The sequence below is a fragment of the Cornus florida genome, unplaced genomic scaffold (assembly GCF_030987335.1).
Source record: "Cornus florida cultivar Cherokee Brave unplaced genomic scaffold, ASM3098733v1 CherokeeBrave_3.0.0_Hap2_Chr11, whole genome shotgun sequence".
Lineage (NCBI taxonomy): Eukaryota > Viridiplantae > Streptophyta > Magnoliopsida > Cornales > Cornaceae > Cornus > Cornus florida.
In genome coordinates this window covers 60,205,483-60,222,938 of record NW_026775581.1, presented here as the reverse complement: position 1 = coordinate 60,222,938, position 17,456 = coordinate 60,205,483, and positions in this window count along the sequence as shown.

Sequence of the window (17,456 nt, the reverse complement as noted above, 5' to 3'; positions counted from 1 at the left end):
CCAAATAAGCCTGGAAGACTCTGTTCATCAAATCCATGAAAACTGCTAGTGCATTAGTCAGTCCGAAAGGCATGACACGAAACTCATAAGAACCATATCTAGTGAGAAATGCCGTCCTCGGAACATCCTACTCCCTAACCCGAAGTTGATGATATCCTGAACGCAGATCAATCTTAGAGAAATATGTAGCTTCCTTCAATTGATCAAAAAGATCATCAATCCTGGGCAAAGGGTACTTGTTATGAATAATAACCTTGTTCAACTCCTTGTAATCTATACACAGACGAAGTGAACCATCATTCTTCTTCACAAACAACACCAGTGCTCCCCAGGGTGAAGTACTCCTACAAATAAAACCCTGGCTGAGTAATTGCTGAATCTGATCCCCCAGCTCTCACATCTCCACTGGTGCCATCCTATACGGTGCCCTAGCAATTGGCGTAGTGCCTGGAGCTAAGTCAATCACAAAGTCGATCTCTCGACTAGGTGGCAACCCTGGAATCTCCTGAAAAATATCCAAAAAAATCTTGTACAATTGGTATGCTATCTAAAGATACAGTAACCCCTTCCTCCGTTTCCTCCTCTATATAGAATAAATAAGTGATAGTGACCCTGTTAGAATGTGGCATAGCGACGACATACATATCCTGACCAGGTATGGTAAAAACAACAGACCTATCGTAATAATTAACTTGGACATGGTAGTGCGATAACCAATCCATCCCAAGTATCATATCATAAGTGTGCATGTCAAGGACTAAAAGATTGGCTAAAAATCTGAGTCTACCAATATTTAGTGTCACAGGCCCATCACTCTCATGTAGAATGGCTATATTGCCTAACAGTATAGAAATACCCCGAGGTCTACTGTATACCCAAGTCGTCATCCTAGATAAAATAACAAATGATCTAGATACAAATGAGTGTGTAGCACCCGTATCAAATAAAACATGACCTTTTGTACCATGAATAGGAAACATACCCTCAACAGCTTGGGGTGCCTGAATATCCTACAGCATGGGATAAAAACCCTGCCGTAATGCAACTGCTGCGGTGCCTGTCCCTGAGGTTGCGGCAGTGCCGGTAATGCCGGATATGTCTGTCCCTGAATCCGTGGAACCTGTGGAGTGGGTAAAGGTACCGGTGCCCTCTGTCCCTACTGCACATGCTATCCCTGTCCTAATCTTGCTTTAGGACACTGCCTGGAGGTATGACCATACTCTCCATAAGTGTAGTAACTCCCCTAGAAAGTGCCAAATGGCCTCCTCTGTCGACTACCCTGTGGCTGACCCTGTATTGCCTATGGTCCCCCATTCTGCTGTCTCTGAATAGGTACCCCATTCCTGTGAGCCTCTGAATCACCCTTGTGCTTCTTCCAAGGTTGTTACCCCTGGAATTTGCCTTTGTCACTCTGTTGGTGTCTGTTGCCATTCTCTTTCTTAGCTGACTGGTTAGTAGAGTCTTTATCACCCTGCTTCTCACCCTTGGCCTGTCTGGAGTCCACGGTCAACTCATACTGTTGTAAAGCAGCGTCTACGACCTGAGCATATGTAGTATAATTAAGCTGGACTACCTATAATAGCCCTCTTAATAGACCACATCAATCCCTTAACGAAACTATTGCGCTTCTTCTCCTCTGTATCCACCTCCTCTGGAGCAAAAAGAGATAAGCGCGTAAACTGCTGGTCAGACTCTGCCACTGTCATGTTCCCCTATTGTAGATTAAAGAACTTCATCTTCATAGCTGCCCTGACTGCATAAGGAAAGTACTTCTCGTCAAAGTGAGCACTGAACTGATTATAAGTCAATGAAGTCCTCTCCTTTATGGTGGTAGCTGACTCCCACCACTATAGTGCATCCCCGACCAACTTGAATGTAGTAAGCATCTACTTTTGAACCTCCGTGCACTGAATTAATCGAAGATGTTGCTCAATATCCATCTTCCACTGATGAGCTGCTTTCGCATCGGTGGAGCCTATGAACTCAAGTGGGCTCCCCTTTGTGAAAGAACTCCTTGCCTTCTCCCAAGAATCAGTCGGAACCACTGGTGCTGGTATAGGTGCCTGTTGAACCTGTGGTTGATTCCGAAGTGCAGTTGTTACCCCTACTTCAATAGCCCGAGCAATAAGGTCATTGATATGAGGAGGATACTCTGGATCTCTACCCTGATCCTGAGTCTGCTGAACGTCCTCCTGCTCTCCATAGAACTAACCATCATCATCCTGAAACTACCTACGGGCCACTTCCCTTCGTCGCTGATTGTTCCATCTGGTTCTAGCATTAACCATTCTATTAACACAGAAAGACAGACATCAGTACGATTAAACCGAACTATAAAGGAATACAACGAATCCTACACTTAAGCTCTAAACAATAGAGTACGTTACGCGAAAGTCTTAAACGATAGAATCCTAGAGATACTGAACTTGGAGTGCTCTGATACCAACTGTGATACCCCTCGATTCTAGAGCCACGCGTGGTCACCAAACAATTAATATGTAAATAAGCACAGAATATAAAGCGAAAAATAAGAAATAAATAAATAAAGGCTGAAAAGAATTCTAATTAAAAATCCTCAAAACATTAATGTTAAAATCCATTAATCCAAAACCTCATTTATTTAACAACTCGGGAATCCATCTAGTGGACCCCTATCAAATATCCCAAACTGAAAAGGAAATAACTATAAACAAAATCCAAAGCTAAATTTAGAAAGTAGTCCTACGTAGTCGGAGGAATGAGTGTCTGTATCTGCTCTGCACGACCAAGCTCTAACCCTGGAACTGACGAGCACCTGAAAAATAAGAGAGTGGGTCAGGCCCACATACAAGTCCTATTCTACTACGATCCATACAGAAACCCGATACGCAAATACATCCTAGATAGCTCAATAATATCTAGAGTAGTCCATATATGTATAAGTACACACTATAGGACGCTCACTAGTCCAATAGGTCTGTCTCAGCCTGAGTAGAGATACCATGCAAATCGCACATAACATGGTCATGTGTACCTAGACCTACTAGGGAATAACAACTACTATCCAGTTATACATCCTATGTGATATACGCACCCTAACCATGGTCTTGAGACTCAAGCTCATACCATGGCACTATAGCATAAATATATAAAGTCCGTATACTCCTAGTATAATGGTTTGATATATGTATAACAATCCATGTAGTAGGTCATTCAATTATTTTATTGACATAACTCTAATATGAGTAGGACTTAACCTTTATGGTTAATCCATACTTCCATCCAGAATAGGTAGGACTTAGTATTTGAACTAATCCATCCCTAATATGCCATCGTCCCATACCGGTGCATACAATCCTCCAAATAGCATAGTTAATAAAACAACACTATATATTCATCAACCATTCTCCAAAATATGCATCAATATAAGTTAATACATATATAACGATCTTAGGTATTCATTATAGACTCTAAAAATCATGTTCCAACTAAAATAAGTTTAGGCATCTAAATCCTCCAAACAGTTCATTACTTGATGTGGTTAATAACAAATTAAACCCCAATTTAATCCAAACCAAGCACAGTAAACTTCAAGTAGTTCACTATAATTATAACTTTATTTCAATATCGTTAAACAATATAAAATCATATATAAGAATCTCCAAGTTCCAGTGACTTTTCCCTAATTTCACACTGTCCGTTCCTTAATCCATTTATGAATTATTATTTCTCTATATTTTTATAAGTTTATAACAATCATAAACAACATTCCAAGCAGTTTAAACGAATTAGAACTACCCTGCACAGTCCAAACAATGCCTTAAAACCAACCGTAAATAATTCTGGGCAAGAACAGGCTCTCACAAATTGAGAGCCTGCTCCTTTGGCATGGGAGCCAGCTCCCTAACTTAGGGAGTAGGCTCTATGGAGCTAGGAGCCAGCTCCATTGATGAGGGATGAGGGAGCTGGCTCCCTCCTTTTGGGAGCCTGCTCTCTCACTCTCTGAAGCTGTCTGCGTTTTCTTCTTCATCTTCCTCGCCTCCGGTGATTCCTAGGGCCTCTGTAATTCTTTTAATACTTGTTATAGTGTTTAATCAATGTCCCATAATAGTTATAAGGCATTGACATGCATCAACGACATCAATTAAACTAAGCTTAAACTCAAATGCAACATGCATCAGTTTATCGAACTATAAGAACTTGTAATCCAGTTTAATTCAACAAAATTACATATAGTTAAAACATGCATAAATGACTTGTTTTAACATTAATTAAACCCCTGGAGTCTACCTAGGCATGCACAGAACACATGTTTAGGAGAAAAAGTTAGAACAGAGACTTGCCTCTGATTTCAGTTTAGAAATCTTAAACCTCAATCTCTGAGTTTTCCGGCCACCCTCTAGACTGTCATTCCACTCCTCTGTTGCTCTTGGTTTAACCCAGAAGCACTCCGTCCCGTCCTCCTTGAACCTCTCTGTCTATCTCTTAAATTCCCTCTCTGTCTCTCAATACCCTTTGTTCGTGGTTTTAGTCATAAACCCTAGACAAAACCTTATATGATAGTATATATATACAGAAATCTCTAAAAACCCTAGTCCACTTAGAATTAGAGATTGAAAACCTAAATTAAACTCTAGTCGGCCACCACGTGAAGGAAATAAAACAAAACCCTAAATTACTATTAAAGCATTTAACTTATTCAAACAATTACGTCCCTGAAAGAAAAAACTAATAATACAATTAATGTAATTACAGAAAAATAAAATACAATTAAACACCATTAAATAATTAATTCACAATTAATGTAATTATAGAAAAATAAAATAGAATTAAACAATAGCTATAGTAGCCGTGGGAATAGAAGAGCCAACCCTGGTAGATAACGCTTTAAATTGCTCCTAAAACTAACCAATCTGGGACTGTAACTGATTAAAGTCCTGAAAAGATGGTCTGGTAGGAGTTGAAGCTGGAGGGACAACAATCTGTGGAGTAATATACCCATCAATAGTATCGGCTATTGTGGCAGTGCGGCCACGGCTAGAAGGACGATTGCGAGAAATTTTTTGCTTTAGCTCGGGATGAAGCTTAAAGCAACGATCCTTTACATGACCCGTGGCTCCACAATGTTGACAAATAATCTTTCCCTGTGAAAGTCTAGAATTAGCAGCAAGAGCCATCTGATTAACTGGAGTCTCTGGTAAAGCTACTGGCTGAGAGATCTGACGTCTATGCTCCTCATGGTCAACAATAGCGAAGGCATCATATAAATCAAGCATAGGAGATGTGTTTATGATTTGAGTTCTAAGAGCATTAAACTCAGATCATGACCATCAAAAACTAGTAGGTATGCTGGCAATTCAGTCTCTTAACCAAAAGAGTTGCAGCTCCTTCAAAGAAATCAGAGAGAGGTTCATACTGTGCTAATTCTTTCCACCTAGACTGGAGGTACCCAAAATACATACTAACAGCTTGAATGTCTCCTGAGATGCATGAGCAATCTCCTAATAGAGTTCAAAGATACGACCGTCATTGCGGAAATGTGCAAACATCTTGTTAAGGGCTAGCTACAAACGAAAAACAAAAGTGTGAAACATGAACATATTATAGATACGCTCCATTGAGTTGAAGATCCAACCCAGAATGGTGCACCTATCTATGTCCCATGCAATATATTTAGTATTTGTCTTTTCCGGTTCCTTGACTGGACCTAAAAGCCAACCAGTTTTCCCTTTCCCTTCAATATAGAGTTGAAAAAACAAGACCAAGATACGAAGTTGCGCCCATTCAAGAGCACACTAGTAACCCGCTGTGTCAGAGTATGATGTGCCAAAGATAAAGTATGCTGGACCAAGGATAAAGTGTCCTTTTGGCCACTAGAATCAGTCATAGTACCAAAATAAGGTTGGTCCACACATCAAAGTGGGAGGAAAGAGAAAAACAAGGCCAGAAAAATTGGCGCTTTCCTCCAAATATGCTGTCAAATAAACACCGATAGCCTACAAACAAAAAAAAAAAAAAACACCAGAAGGACCCTTAGGTCATAAAAAACCTAAGGGAATTCTCCTAAAAAAGAAGTAAAAAACGAAGGGTTACCCGAGGGGTTCGGTGCAAGGGCTGGGAGGAGATGGAGGTGCGTTGGAGGTGGGGGAAATGGAAAGATGGAGAGAGAAGGTGGCAGCGTTGGGGAGGAAGATGGGGAGGCGAAGGTTTTTGTTTTGCTCTGATACCAAAAAGAAGAAGTTTTGGGTTTTGGCTTACTCAAACTGAGAGCCAAGAGGTATATTTGTATACAAGAATTGGGTACAAAGAAAGGAAACCAAATCAAAGAAAAGCAGGAAATATGCCAAAATCTACGTGATCCTATGATTATGGGGATCTTATCTATGCGATCCTATGATAATAGGGATCTTACATAAAATGTAATACCCCTAGTTTTAGAAAGGATAAAATTGGAATTTCAATTATCTTTATTGCATTTTTATGTGACTAGTTGCTTAAATGTTTAATTGGTTTATTTGTTTTAAACTGTTAGTTTTGTATTTGAATTATGTTAGTTTTGTATTTTAATTGCCTTATTTGGTTAAATATATTTTAATTAAATTAATTGTATTTTTTTGGTTGCTATGGTTACTTTAATTGTATTATTAATTATTTTCTTGCATGGACGTAACTGTTTAATTAAATTAAGTGTATGAATTATCTTTTAGGGTTTTAGTATTTTTATGGGCTTGCCGACATAATTAATTAGGATTTACGTTTAGGGTTTTTATTGACCTAGGATTTGGAGTTAGTTATAAATATATAACTTATACGTCCCTAGGGTTTGATAACCCTATTCACGGCACAGTGAAAATACAGAGAGTTTGGAGAGAACTGAGCGAGAGAAAAACAGAACAAAACTTAGAAGGAGAACAGAGAGGGCCAAGGGAAAGTTGTGGTGGATTAAACCAAAACCATAGGAGGCTTGAAGGTGGTCAGTGGTTGCCGGAAATTAAGAAGACGATAACACAGTTTTGAGACCAAAGCTACAGGGAAGTTCTTCTACTTTCTCCTTCCCTTTGGCAATCGAATCTATTACAGGATTCGTACATATCTGTTTTCAGTTTTGTTGGAAAAGCTTGTTAGTCCGGTTGTAATTTTAGACTCTAGGGAATTTGTTAAGTCTTAAATGGATCTTGCATGATTATTATATGTCAAATTTCATTATCTGTTGTCTGAGAAATTGGTCTGAAATAAATTCGTTCTTGGCTGTTCCAGTTTTGCTCTTTAAGCATGCTAGTAAATTGCTTAGTTAAATCTCTGTATTTGATTTCAAATTGTTGTTCTAAAACCATTGGGAGTCTGTTTTGGTATTAATAAGACCTTATGATAAGTTTTAGAAATCAACTGAAGGGTGGACATAGGCCGGAAAAGAAGCAAAAGGACGAGGACGGAGCAAACGGGGACTGGAAGCTCTCAAAGGAGGTGAGAGCCGGCTCCATGGAAGTGGGAGCCGGATCCCACACTCATTGAGCCGTCTCTAAAGTCCATAGAGCCGGCTCCAGGCTCAAAAAGAGCCTGCTCTTGGAATTTAGAGCAGGCTCTTTTAAATAGTGGTTTTCTGAATTTTTTTTTTTACGATCTGTTTGCAACTGTTAAAGCATGGGAACTGTTTGGATGGGTTTGGGTCTACACAGAGGTATTAAGAAATTTATTTTGGGTGTAATTAAGACCTTAAGTTGATTAAAGTTGACCTCTAAGTCAATGGGATAAACAGTATAAAATTAAGGAATGTTCTATGCTGTTAACAGATGGAAGAGAAATAAATTGCTTAAGTAAATTTCCGCAATTGTTATGGGATTTAGTAAGTTATTAAAACTTATTTTATATTCACGGTGAGGTATTTTAATTAACCAATTAGACTTATTTTATATTCACGGTGTATGGCTCTGTGCTAAAAGATGAAACAGAATACGAGTATACAACTTAGTACGCTGTTATCGGACGAAAGGAACTAAATTGCCTAGATTAGTTTAGCAATTGATTGGATTATAATATGATTATAAAACTTATTTGTAATGCATGATAGAGTCATTGATATATTAGATGTGATCTACGCATGCTTTGGATGCAGGGTTGTTGAACCTTTAAACCGTTTCCTGCAAATACATGGTTTAACACTTGGATTTAAATTGCTGAAACTATAAATAGTCTCCTGCAAGTATTTGGGATGGTTTTGGATTGTAAATTGCTAAACTTTTAATTATGTGTTGTAATTTACATGGGTTGGATGTTAATTGTGGAATCTTATATATTATTTTACAATTAATTGGATTATGGTTTTGAACTGTAATTGTTGTGGCATTGTATAAACTATTCTGCAATGATATGGATAATTGGTTTTGGACTGTAAATTACTTGCTTATTATTTATATGTTGTAATTTACATGGATATGGAGGATTGTATGCACCGGTATGGGACGGTGACATACTAGGTATGGTTTAGCTCAAAATGCTCATTCCTACCTTATGGATTTTAATTGGTGAACAGTTTTACCTGTTCAATCAATTATATGGATTTTGTAGATTGTATGCACCGGTATGGGACGGTGGCATACTAGGGACAGACTGATTTAAAATAACTTAGTCCTACCTATTTTGGATTAAGGGTTCGAATTATAAAAACATAATTCTCCTTATATTTAAGTCTGTGCAGCTGAATAAGCTGAACGACTTATTGGATTTCCTATGGATGGATATGAATGGATTTTAAATATATGTTTATGGTACCACGAGATGAGCTTGAGTCTCAGACTCGTTGGTTAGGGTGCGTATATGCAGTGGATGCGTAGCTGGCTATAGTAGGTTGAGGTGTACCATGTTAGGTCTAGGTACTCATGCCCACCTTTGGGTGCGTTTTCGCATGTTGCCTTCTATTCAGGTTGAGACCCCTACTGTAGTCCAGTAAATGTCCCTTAGTGTGGATATATCTATATGTATGGACTAAATAGCTATTGTTGAGATATCTAGGGTGTATCTGCGTATCGAGTCACTGTTTGGATTGTAGTTAGAGAAGAATTTGCATGTGGGCCTGACCCACTCTTACTTTTACAGGTGTTCGTTAGTTCCAGACTTAGAACTGGATCGTGCTGAGCAGATACAGTCATTCACTCCACCGATGCTGTAGGACTTTGTTTCATGCTTTAGACATGAGTTTCTTCCCAGCTATGTAAAGTTTCAATTAGGATTGTTAGGGGTCCACTAGATGGATTCCCGAGTTGTATTAGAAATGGAGAATTTGGATGTATCAGAATAATTCTTTACTAATAAAATTTTATTCTGAGGTTTTTTTTGGATTTTTATTCTAGTTTCTTTTCAGCAATTTATTTATTCCTGTTTTCTTAATTGTATTCTGTGTTCGATTATTGCTAATTGGTTTGATATCCTCGGGTAATCGGGCGTGGGCCTGGCCAACCCGTATCCGGAAATCCGGGGGTATCACATAAAATACCTAATAAAAGGCTAAAAACAGCTAATAAAAATAAAAGGGTAAATTACAATGACCCCCTCAGGTTTGCAAACTTGAACAATGACACCCCATTTTATAAAAAGGAGCCAGCCTTAATTAACATGAAATGTCTAATATGCCCTAAGTTTTATTTTAATCCTCCCATAAAATAACCAAACTATCCTTTGTTTATCTCTATCTTTTCAATCCCTATTTGGCCAAATAGACTCTCATCTCTCTTTCAACCCCTCATCTCATTGGGTGGTGGTGGCGACGGCGGCGGTTGTGGGTGAAGATGTGTGGTGTCAGCGAAGGTCGTGGGTGGTGGCGGCGAAGGTCATGGTGAAGATGTGGTGGTGGGGTGAAGGTCGTGGGTGAAGATGAGGTGGTCGGGTGGCTGCAGTAAAGGTCGTAGGGGAAGATACGGTGGTTGGGTGGCGGCGGCGAAGGTCGTGGGTGAAGATGCGATGGTCGGGTGGTGGCAGCGAAGGTCGTGGATGAAGATGTGGTGGTCGGGTGGTGGCGGCGAAGGTCGTGGATGAAATAGATTTGTCGAAGTCGATTGGTTTTTTGGTGGTGGTTGGATATGGTGGTGGTCAGATGTGTAGTGGATCAAACGGTGGTAAGGTTTTGTGGTGGAACAAGAGATGGATTAGACGGCGGCGGGGATATACGGTAAGTACGATTCGTCGGAGCTGGAACTGGAAGTGAGGTCACCGATTCAGCGATCCTTTTGTTTGATTCGACAATCCCTCTATTTGATGTCGCTATCGCCGTCGTTAAGCCACAGTTTGGGAGTGGATGTGAAGAAGAAGAGGGGTGATTGGCTACGGGATTTGGGGTGTTTGGCCGCTGCAATTTCTATACGTGAGGTGTGACCGGCGACGAGGTAATAGAAGATGGTAGTGGTGGTGGTGACATGGTAACAGAAGATGGCGATGGTGGTGGCCACTTGGTATCTTGATTACAATACGATTCACAATCCTCATCGAATTGTGAACTAAAAAATCGTCGCTAGAAGCGTCACTGATTCCTCATTGCCGGCGCAAATTATACTTTGGCCGGCAACGGCCTTTGGCCAACAAAAACTCCAAGATACAGTCCGTGAAGCTTGCTTGCCGTACCTGTGCTTCTCGGTGAATGACAGTCAATAAGAGTTCTCCCAAGCCTATCATATGGGTCACAGCCACAAAAATCTTGTAATTTATGGGTATATGTGTGTAATTTGAAACCCTATGTTTTGTATGTATGTATATATATATATATATATATATATATATATGTATATATAGATATATGTGTAATTTTAAGTTGTTGGGTTTTTGTGGCTTTGTGTAATGGTGGTGGAACGGCGAAGAATGGTGGTTGTGAAGGTTGCGGTGGTGGTGAGTGAGGTTGCGGTGGTGGTGACTGGTGAGTAGTGGTTAAGGCTACTGTAACGACCCTAAACTAAAACCATTTATACAAAAATTTCAGCATGACATCCCCTAAAAAGGGGACTACAACCACCTGCTCAAATAAAATAAAAAAAACGCAATGGCCCTTCCTGGCCTTTCAAAATACCTCCAATCTGTTCCAACACATAATAAAATTAATGTACTCTAACATCCCATCCATCCGTTCATTATACCTCAACGTGGCTCATCTCATGGTGGAACATCTACATACCGTTTAATCCAACTTATCATAATTACAGTCCCAAAATACATGGTTAAGATTTAAAATCCCTGTCTTACAACGTTACATGATACATTTTCATGGAAACATATACCATAATTCCACTAGTTTCATTTACATCAAATAAAAGATAAGTTCGTTCTTAAGTTACAAAGCCATGAATACTAACTTAGTTACATTTCCACAACTACGAATATACATAGAACGGTCAAAATACAAAATAGCAAACAACCTTCTAACAACTTTCAAGCTTGATGTGGATTATCGTCCACCAGTTCATTTTCAAGACCTGAAAAAAATAATATAAATAGTAGGGTGAGCATAAAGCTCAGCAGGTGACACTTAAGACACACATCTTGTGTCCTTGTGAATCTAAACAAAGCATAGGCCAATGGGAAATAGGGATCATACAATGTCGGGAAATAATACAGCATAATGATTTAATCTCAAGTATATCCAATGCAATGGTATGAGATGCAATGCATGCTAGTGTCGCTCCCTATTTTCATAATCCAAAACATCATTTCCAAACTGTTAATACAGCTCGCCCTTTGGTAGCCCCGCCGCGACACGAGAGGAGGATTGGCTAGTGTCCCTGACTCTTGGTAACCCCGCGGCATCATTATGGGGCCCAGCTAGCTCAACCACGCTAGGGCGACTCCCTAGTCCCCTCTAGGCTATATTAACCTCCGGCCCGTTGGTAACCCCGCAGCGACCGGGTTTCACATAAAACCATTTCATCAAAAACACTTCCCTGAAATTCCTCATATTTATTTCAAGAACAATTTCTCCCATTTCATGCAAACTCAATGGTATGTGCATGTATATATGTTCCATACATTCAATGTCATGGCATTTAAAATTCTACACCATAAAATTAAACATTCAACATGTTCAACATCTTCCAAGTAATTATTAACACATTAAGATACATCAAAATACATTTAAGCATGCTTTACACATAAAACAACTCACATTTAAATACATGAATTTCTCTAGACAACATTTAAAATAATCATTGATACAATTAACTTCTAATTAAGCATGCTTGGCATAACAAATGATTATAACTCACAATGGAACAAGAAAGTAGTGGATTAAGGTGTCCCTACCTCAAATTTGCACAAAACCCTTAAAATGGGTCTTGAATTTCGAACTCCAAGAAGGGCACCAAATCTGGAATTGTTTACACTAGCGCGTAGAGCTCATTGTGGGCTTCGTTTTGCCTCAAACGGCACCTAAATCCGCCAAGAATTAAGAGAGAAATCAAGGATTGAAGTTGAAAAAGGAAAAAGAAAAGAAAAAGGCAGAAGCAACGAGAGAGAGAGAGGTTTAAGCTGTCCGAGAGATGAAGCAAATTGGAAACTAAATGGGTCTGTAATGACCCTTATATCACAGGTGGGCCCCACAGTTGAATTAAAATTTTATTTAACTTTAACATATATATATATATATATATATATATATATATATATATATAAGGTTAAAAACATTACATTCTCCCTAACTTTAAAAGATTTCGTCCCCGAAATCAAGACATACCTGGAGAAGAAAACAACTCTGGATACTTGGAGCGAACCTCCTGTTTGAGCTCCCAAGTAACCTCCTCGACTCCGTGGTGTCTCCAAAAGACTTTCACCATTGGTATCATCTTGTTCCTCAACACCTTCTGTTGTGTGTCAAGGATCTGAATTGGTCCTTCCTCGTAGGAAACATCCTCATCAATGTCTACATCAACCCAACTCAAAATGTGAGATGGATCTGGCTCGTACTTCCGTAACATCGATACATGAAAAACATTGTGGACCCTATCCAACTGTGGTGGTAAAGCAAGTCTGTAGACAACCTCTCCTACACGGTCTAAAATCTCAAACGGTCCGATGAATCGTGGCGACAACTTGCCACTTTTCCCGAATCTCATCAATCCCTTCCGTGGAGAAACCCGAAGAAAAACGTGGTCTCCCACCTCAAAGGATAATGACCGTCTCCGCTTATCCGCATAACTCTTCTGTCGGCTCTGAGCTGTAAGTAACCTCTGTCTTATCAACTTAATCTTCTCAGTAGTCTCGAGTACAATGTCAGGTCCTAAGGCGGCTGTCTCACCTACCTCAGTCCAACAAACAGGAGACCTACAAGGTCTACCATACAACGCCTCAAATAGAGCCATCTAAATGCTCGCCTGATAACTGTTGTTGTAGGCAAATTCAATAAGTGGAAGGTAATCCTCCCAACTACCACCCAAGTCAAGCACACATGCTCGAAGCATATCCTCCAAAATCTGGATAGTACGCTCCGACTGACCGTCAGTCTGTGGATGGAATGCCGTACTCAGGTGCAACACTGAGCCAAACGCTGCTTGAAGTCCTTCCCAAAACTTCGAAGTGAACTTAGCATCCCTATCTGAAACAATGGTTACTGGAACTCCATGCAACCTTACAATCTCCTTCACATAAAGAACACCAAGCTTCTCTGCATCATCTGTTGCCTTAATAGGCAAAAAGTGAGCCATTTTAGTTAATCTGTCAATGATGACCCATACGGACTCATTGCCCCTTCATGACCTTGGAAGACCTGTCACAAAATTCATAGCAATATGATCCCATTTCCATTGCGCTACAGGTAATGGTTGCAACAAACCGGCTGGTCTCTGATGGTCGGCCTTCACCTGCTAACAGATAAGGCATCTAGCCATAAACTGTGCAACATCTTTTTTCATCCCGTTTCACCAATACTGACATCTCAAATTTTGATACATCTTGGTACCACCTGGATGAACTGCAAAGCGGGAAATGTGAAACTCCCGTAGGACGTCCTCACGACAAACCGTAGGAACCACCAACAAACCCCTGAATCGTAGACCCCCATCTGAATACAAGGCCCAATCTTTCACTGTCTCACCGCTGGAGATCAAAGCATGAATGGCATCTAAATCCGGGTCATGTCTCTGTGACTCAATCACTCGTACAATAAGAGTAGGCTGAGCCATAAGACTAAACAAGAATGCCGGCTCGCTGTCAATATCGTCATCAAAATAATACAATCCCATCTCTGCCAAATCCTTAAGCATCTTTTACTTCCGAATAGCCAGACAAGCCAAAGTTCCACGAGATTTTCGGCTTAAGGCATCTGTTACCACATTTGCCTTGCCTGGATGATACTGCAATTCAAAATTCTAATCTTCCAAGAATTCAACCCATCTTCTCTGTCTATTGTTCAAGTCCTTTTGGGAGAAAAGGTACTTGAGACTTTTATGATCCGAGTACACCTCGAATCTTTCACCATACAAGTAGTGTTTCCAACACTTTAAAGCAAACACAACTGCCGCCAACTTCAAATCATGAGTAGGGTAGTTGTACTCGTGAGTCTTCAACTATCGAGACCCATAAGCCACTACTCTACCATCCTGCATCAACACACACCCTAAAGCATCACGTGAAGCATCACAATAAATCACATAACCCAAGCCACGCTCAGGTATCACCAACACTGGAGCCGTAGTTAATCTTGTCTTCAATTCCTGGAAAGATGACTCACAGGCTTCATTCCATGCAAACTTAATCCCTTTCCGGTTTAAACGGGTCATAGACGCTGCTAAACGGGAGAAATCTTTCACAAATCTCCGGTAATAACCCGTTAGACCAAGAAAACTACGGATCTCAAACATATTCTTGGGTTGCTCCCAATTTAAAACAGCTTCAATCTTTGATGGATCAACTGACACTCCGCCTTCTGAAACAACATGTCCCAAAAACTTCACCTCTTGTAGCCAAAACTCATATTTCTCATATTTGGCATACAACCGGTGCTCCCGCAAAATCTGTAAAACAATACTTAAATGGATCTCATGCTCCTCCCGAGATCGTGAATACACAAGAATGTCATCCACGAAAACTACCACAAACTGGTCTAAGTAATCGTGAAAGACGCGGTTCATTAAGTCCATGAATGCCGCTGGAGCATTAGTCAAGCCAAAAGGCATAACAAGGAACTCATAGTGTCTATACCGTGTACAGAATGCTGTCTTCAGGATATCCTCATCCCTAACCCGCAACTGATAATAGCCAGACCTCAAGTCAATCTTGGAGAAACAACTGGCTCCTCTCAACTGATCAAATAAATCATCTATCCTTGGCAAAGGATATTTGTTCTTAATGGTGGCGCGATTCAACTTCCGATAATCGATGCACAACCTCAAAGATCCATCTTTCTTCTTAGCAAATAAGACCGGTGCGCCCCATGGTGACACACTCGGTCGGATGAAACCTTTCATCCTCAAATCATCAAGCTGTCTTTTTAATTCCTCCAATTCAACTGGTGCCATACGATACGGTGCCATAGAAATCGGCGCGGTACCTGGCATTAACTCAATAGAGAACTCCACTTCTCGGTATGGAGGCAACTCTGTCAAATCCTCCGGAAACACATCCAGAAAATCACGAACAACTGCAGGATAATATTCTTCCACAACATCATCCTCTTCGGCTATAAGGATAGCCAAAAAGTAATCACCACGACTCTGTCCACGAATTCCATAAAACGATGAAATGTGGGAATCACTTTGATCTCCCACGAAAAAGAAACAGTCTCCCTCGGGAGTACAAACTGTAACCCTTCCTCTGAAACAATCGATCGTGGCATGAAAGGAAGCTAACCAATCCATCCCGAGAATGACATCAAAGCTAGTCATCTCCAGGAATGATAAGGTCAAACACAAAAGTCCGCCCGGCTATCACAATGGAACAGTCCCTCACGACTAGGCTCAAAGACACTGAAACTCCAACTGGCGTATCAACACACAACGTCCGATCCATAAAACTGACCTCTAACCCCGATGCAAGTGCAAATGATGATGAAATGAAAGAATAAGATGCACCAGAATCAAACAAAACACGGGCCCAAGAACCAAACACTGGAAATATACCTCGGAGAACTGAAGATCCAAGAGATGCATCAGTCGGTGATGCAAGGGCAAAGACACTCCCCTGCGGTGCCTGTGCCTGTGAACTACTAATCTGAACACCAGACTGTTGTGCCGACACAGTAGGAGTATCCCTTCTTGCTGGTCGTGAACCCTGAGAAGATAAAACAGGCTGCGGTGGTGGCGGCGGTGGTCTGAAACCTGATTGAATCGTAGCTAACTGTAACGGCCTCTGCCATGACCCTCTGCCACTAGTGGTGCCTGCTCCCTGACTCGGACAGTCACGAATCAAATGGCCCTGCTGGCCACACCCATAACAAGCCTTCGAAACTGAAGAAACTGAAGTCAATCTCATAGGACAACTGGACTTGTAATGCCCAGGCTGCTGACATTGAAAACAAATAACTGCATTCCTATCAGACCCAGCTGGCAACGGAGTGGTAGGAGCAGATCGTGCAAACTGCTGTCCCTGAAACTGAGATGGACCGCCCCTGTTCCTTTTTCAAGAAGATCCTTCTAAAGATGGCCTTGCACCCCTCTTTTGCTTCAACTGCTCTCTTCTTGCATCCTTCTCTTTATTATCAGCTTCCAGCATCAAAGCCCTTTTCACTGCTTCAGAGTAAACCTTAATGAACTGTGCCGTGATCAACGGCCTCATCCGATCATTAAGACCAGAAACAAACTTCCGAGTCTTGTTAACTTCATCTCTCACCATTTTTGGAGCAAAGCGAGAAAGTGAAGTGAACTTGTTTTCATATTCTGCCACTGACATGCTCCCTTGGATAAGGTTATGAAACTGGTCTTGTAACTCCCACCTTTTGGAAAGCGGAAAGTACTTTTCATAAAACAATTCCTTAAACTTGTCCCAACTCATCTCTTCTACCTTGTACCGGCTCGTAACCGACTTCCCCCATAATTTGGCATCCTTAGCAAACTTATAAGTAGCTAGGATGATCTTCAAATGATCCTCTGTCACATTCATAGAAGTCAATTGAGTTTCAACTTGCTCCATGTAGTCATCTGCTATCATTGGATCCGCACCGCCCTCAAACATAACCGGCATCAGCTGAGAAAACCCCTTAATAATCTTGAGATGCTTCTGAGCTGGCGTCTCCTCAACTTGAACTGTAGGTTGTAGTGCCGACTGCGACTGAGCAGCAATTGTTGCCCTCACGACATTTTGCAACAAACGATTAAACTCCAGTGCCACAGAACCTTCACCCACTTCTACGGGTGCTTCAACATTATCCCTCCTTGTGGGGACAGTTCTCGGGGGAATCAAGTCCCTAAGAAGTGTGTCCTCATCATTTAGCTCCTCCGGATTGGAGCTGGAGCTCTCACCAACATCACCCCTAGTCGATCTAGGGCCAACTTCCCTGATTTCCTCACGCCGTG